The sequence below is a fragment of the Taudactylus pleione genome, unplaced genomic scaffold (genome assembly GCF_031769625.1).
Source record: "Taudactylus pleione unplaced genomic scaffold, aTauple2 ptg000556l, whole genome shotgun sequence".
Taxonomy (NCBI): domain Eukaryota; kingdom Metazoa; phylum Chordata; class Amphibia; order Anura; family Myobatrachidae; genus Taudactylus; species Taudactylus pleione.
Window position 1 is genome coordinate 21,996,294 of NW_028284958.1, and position 6,000 is coordinate 22,002,293.

Consider the following 6,000-nt stretch of genomic DNA (forward strand, 5'->3'; position numbering starts at 1 on the left):
TTGTATCTGCTGATATGACAATGTAAGCTATGCTTATTTTAACCTAAATGTTATACAATAAAAATCAAAGGTTTCATTATCTCAGTCATGCCAAAAAAAATCAGTATTTCGGAATATTTGGATATGGGAGACACAAGCTGTATATGAAAATAATGCTAGATAGATAGATAGATAGATAGATAGATAGATAGATGGATAGAAAAAGGTGAAATGCAGATAGTATGTAATTTATAACCTTAATAGGCTTAATAGGCCTTGCTATAGAACTGTTAGTTATCAACTATAGCTGTTAATATGCCTACTGACTGTAAGCTTATTTTAAATTAAAAGATAGATAGATAGATAGATAGATAGATAGATAGATAGATAGATAGATAGATAGATATGGCAAAAACATGGAGAATGTGATTTTTCACCTCAGTATGCTGACCATGTGACCTAAATGCATCATAAACAGCCTTTGTGATGTCACTCAGCTTTGGTAGAATGATCACCATGTTGTAGAGAAATGTCAGAGTTAAAAACTGTATCTGCTAATATGACATCTTACAATGTAAGGTATGCTTATTTTATCCTAAATGTTATATATGCAAATAATGTTAGATAGATAGATAGACAGATAGATAGATAGATAGATAGATAGATAGATAGATAGATAGATAGATAGATAGACAAGAGTGAAATGCCGATTTTATGTTATTTTTAACCTTAATAGGCTCATCATGTGCCTTGCTATAGAACTGTTAGTTATCAACTATAGCTGTTAATATGCCTACTGACTGTATAGTGTCAGCTTATTTTAAATTAAATGATCAATAGATAGATAGATAGATAGATAGATAGATAGCAATGGCAAAATTCATGGAGAATGTGATTTTTCACTTCAGTATGCTGACCATGTGACCTAAATGTATCATAAACAGCCTTTGTGATGTCACTCAGCTTTGGTAGAATGATCACCATGTTGTAGAGAAATGTCAGTTATCAATTGTATCTGCTTATATGACAATGTAAGGTATGCTTATTTTAACCTAAATGTTATACAATAAAAATCAAAGGTTTCATTAGCTCAGTCATGCCAAAAAAAATCCGTATTTCGGAATATTTGGATATGGGAGAATCAACCTGTATATGAAAATAATGCTAGATAGATAGATAGATAGATAGATAGATAGATAGAAAAAGGTGAAATGCAGATAGCATGTAATTTATAACCTTAATAGGCTTAATAGGCCTTGCTATAGAACTGTTAGTTATCAGCTATAGCTGTTAATATGCCTACTGACTGTATAGTGTAAGCTTATTTTAAATTAAAAGATAGATAGATAGATAGATAGATAGATAGATAGATAGATAGATAGATAGATAGATAGATAGACAGATAGATAGATAGCAATGGCAAAAACATGGAGAATGTGATTTTTCACCTCAGTATGCTGACCATGTGACCTAAATGCATCATAAACAGCCTTTGTGATGTCACTCAGCTTTGGTAGAATGATCACCATGTTGTAGAGAACTGTCAGAGTTATCAACTGTATCTGCTAATATGACATCTTACAATGTTAGGTATGCTTATTTTATCCTAAATGTTATATATGCAAATAATGATAGATAGATAGATAGACAAGAGTGAAATGCCGATTTTATGTTATTTTTAACTTTAATAGGCTCATCCTGTGCCTTACTATAGAACTGTTAGTTATCAACTATAGATGTTAATATGCCTACTGACTGTGTAGTGTAAGCTTATTTTAAATTAAATGATCAATAGAGAGATAGATAGATAGATAGATAGATAGATAGATAGATAGATAGATAGATAGGTAGATAGATAGCAATGGCAAAATTCATGGAGAATGTGATTTTTCACTTCAGTATGCCGACCATGTGACCTAAATGCATCATAAACAGCCTTTGTGATGTCACTCAGCTTTGATAGAATGATCACCATGTTGTAGAGAAATGTCAGTTATCAATTGTATCTGCTGATATGACAATGTAAGGTATGCTTATTTTAACCTAAATGTTATACAATAAAAATCAAAGTTTCATTATCTCAGTCATGCCAAAAAAAATCCGTATTTCGGAATATTTGGATATGGGAGACTCAACCTGTATATGAAAATAATGCTAGATAGATAGATAGATAGATAGATAGATGGATAGAAAAAGGTGAAATGCAGATAGTATGTAATTTATAACCTTAATAGGCTTAATAGGCCTTGCTATAGAACTGTTAGTTATCAACTATAGCTGTTAATATGCCTACTGACTGTATGCTTTTTTTAAATTAAAAGATAGATAGATAGATAGATAGATAGATAGATAGATAGATAGATAGATAGATATGGCAAAAACATGGAGAATGTGATTTTTCACCTCAGTATGCTGACCATGTGACCTAAATGAATCATAAACAGCCTTTGTGATGTCACTCAGCTTTGGTAGAATGATCACCATGTTGTAGAGAAATGTCAGAGTTAAAAACTGTATCTGCTAATATGACATCTTACAATGTAAGGTATGCTTATTTTATCCTAAATGTTATATATGCAAATAATGTTAGATAGATAGATAGACAGATAGATACATAGACAAGAGTGAAATGCCGATTTTATGTTATTTTTAACCTTAATAGGCTCATCATGTGCCTTGCTATAGAACTGTTAGTTATCAACTATAGCTGTTAATATGCCTACTGACTGTATAGTGTAAGCTTATTTTAAATTAAATGATCAATAAATAGATAGATAGATAGCAATGTCAAAATTCATGGAGAATGTGAATTTTCACTTCAGTATGCAGACCATGTGACCTAAATGCATCATAAACAGCCTTTGTGATGTCACTCAACTTTGATAGAATGATCACCATGTTGTAGAGAAATGTCAGTTATCAATTGTATCTGCTGATATGACAATGTAAGGTATGCTTATTTTAACCTAAATGTTATACATCAAAAATCAAAGGTTTAATTAGCTCAGTCATGCCAAAAAAAATCCGTATTTTGGAATATTTGGATATGGGATACTCAACCTCTTTATGAAAATTAGCTTATTTTCAATTAAAAGATAGATAGATAGATAGATAGATAGATAGATAGATAGATAGATAGATAGCAATGACAAAAACATGGAGAATGTGATTTTTCACCTCAGTATGCCGACCATGTGACCTAAATGCATCATAAACATCCTTTGTGATGTCACTCAGCTTTGGTAGAATGATCACAATGTTGTAGAGAACTGTCAGATTTAAAAACTGTATCTGCTAATATGACATCTGACAATGTAAGGTATGCTTATTTTATCCTAAATGTTATATATGCAAATAATGTTAGATAGATAGATAGATAGATAGATAGATAGAAAAAGGTGAATTGCAGATAGCATGTAATTTATAACCTTAATAGGCTTAATAGGCCTTGCTATAGAACTGTTAGTTATCAGCTTAAGCTGTTAATATGCCTACTGACTGTATAGTGTAAGCTTATTTTAAATTAAAAGATAGATAGATAGATAGATAGATAGATAGATAGATAGCAATGGCAAAAACATGGAGAATGTGATTTTTCACCTCAGTATGCTGACCATGTGACCTAAATGCATCATAAACAGCCTTTGTGATGTCACTCAGCTTTGGTAGAATGATCACCATGTTGTAGAGAACTGTCAGAGTTATCAACTGTATCTGCTATTATGACATCTTACAATGTTAGGTATCAGGGGCGTAACTAGAACTTATTGGGCCCCATAGCAACATTTTTAAGGGGCCCCCCTAACTTAGGTCTTACACAATAACCACAGTAGTTCCCCTAAAACATTAAATGTCCACTGTAATGGTGCCCCTTATGCAATGCCCACTGAAATGGTACCAGTTACGCAGTGCCCCCAGTAGTGAGCCCCCTGTAGTTGCCCCCAGTTATGAGCCTCCTGTAGTGCTCCCAGTAGTGAACCGCTTGTAATTGCCCCCAGTAGTGAACCCCTTGTAATTGCCCCCAGTAGTGAGCCCCTTGTAGCTGCTCCCAGTAGTGAGCCCCCTGTAATGCCCCCAGTAGTGAGCCCCTTGTAATTGCCCCCAGTAGTGAGCCCCATGTAGCTGCTCCCAGTAGTGAGCCCCCTGTAAAGCCCCCAGTAGTGAGCCCCCTGTAGCTGCCCCCAGTCATGAGCCCCCTGTAGCTGCCCCCAGTAGTGAGATCCCAGTAGCTGCCCCCAGTAGTGACCCCCTGTAGCTGCCCCCAGTAGTGAGCCCCCTGTAGCTGCCCCCAGTAGTGAGATCCCAGTAGCTGCCGCCAGTAGTGAGATCCCAATAGCTGCCCCCAGTAGTGACCCCCTGTAGCTGCCCCCAGTAGTGAGCCCCCTGTAGCTGCCCCCAGTAGTGAGCCCCCTGTAGCTGCCCCCAGTAGTGAGATCCCAGTAGCTGCCCTCAGTAGTGAGATCCCAGTAGCTGCCCTCAGTAGTGACCCCCTGTAGCTGCCCCCAGTAGTGAGCCCCCTGTAGCTGCCCCCAGTAGTGAGATCCCAGTACCTGCCCCCAGTAGTGAGATCCCAGTAGCTGCCCCCAGTAGTGACCCCCTGTAGCTGCCCCCAGTAGTGAGATCCCAGTAGCTGCCCCCAGTAGTGAGATCCCAGTAGCTGCCCTCAGTAGGGACCCCCTGTAGCTGCCCCGAGTAGTGAGCCCCCTGTAGCTGCCCCCAGTAGTGAGATCCCAGTAGCTGCCCCCAGTAGTGAGATCCCAGTAGCTGCCCCCAGTAGTGAGATCCCAGTAGCTGCCCTCAGTAGTGACCCCCTGTAGCTGCCCCCAGTAATGAGCCCCCTGTAGCTGCCCCCAGTAGTGAGATCCCAGTAGCTGCCCCCAGTAGTGAGATCCCAGTAGCTGCCTCCCCTCCCCCCGCGCGCGCACACACACAAACAAAAAAAAACACTTACCTTTATCCCCGCTCCTGTGAAGCCGCCGTCCGCCCCGTCGCCCGCTCCTCGGCACTATGGGAGTGACGTCATGACGTCACTCCCATAGTGCACTGCGGGACCCGGAAGACGGCGTGAGCTCCGTCCTCCGGCTGCCGCCGGGGGTCTGAGTAGGGGCCGGGCGTCCGCTGGTAACACAGTCTCTGCGGGCGCCCGGCATATGGAGGGTGCAGGGGGTGCGATCGCTGGGCCGGCGGGCCCCTTAAGCCGCCGGGCCCCATAGCAACCGCACCCCCTGCACCCTCCATAGTTACGCCACTGTTAGGTATGCTTATTTTATCCTAAATGTTATATATGCAAATAATGATAGATAGATAGATAGATAGATAGATAGATAGATAGATAGATAGACAAGAGTGAAATGCCGATTTTATGTTATTTTTAACCTTAATAGGCTCATCATGTGCCTTGCTATAGAACTGTTAGTTATCAACTATAGCTGTTAATATGCCTACTGACTGTGTAGTGTAAGCTTTTTTAAATTAAATGATCAATAGATAGATAGATAGATAGATAGATAGATAGATAGATAGATAGCAATGGCAAAATTCATGGAGAATGTGATTTTTCACTTCAGTATGCTGACCATGTGACCTAAATGCATCATAAACAGCCTTTGTGATGTCACTCAGCTTTGATAGAATGATCACCATGTTGTAGAGAAATGTCAGTTATCAATTGTATCTGCTGATATGACAATGTAAGGTATGCTTATTTTAACCTAAATGTTATACAATAAAAATCAAAGGTTTCATTATCTCAGTCATGCCAAAAAAAATCTGTATTTCGGAATATTTGGATATGGGAGACTCAACCTGTATATGAAAATAATGCTAGATAGATAGATAGATAGATAGATAGATAGATAGATAGATAGATAGATGGATAGAAAAAGGTGAAATGCAGATAGTATGTAATTTATAACCTTAATAGGCTTAATAGGCCTTGCTATAGAACTGTTAGTTATCAACTATAGCTGTTAATATGCCTACTGACTGTAAGCTTATTTTAAACTAAAAGATAGATAGATA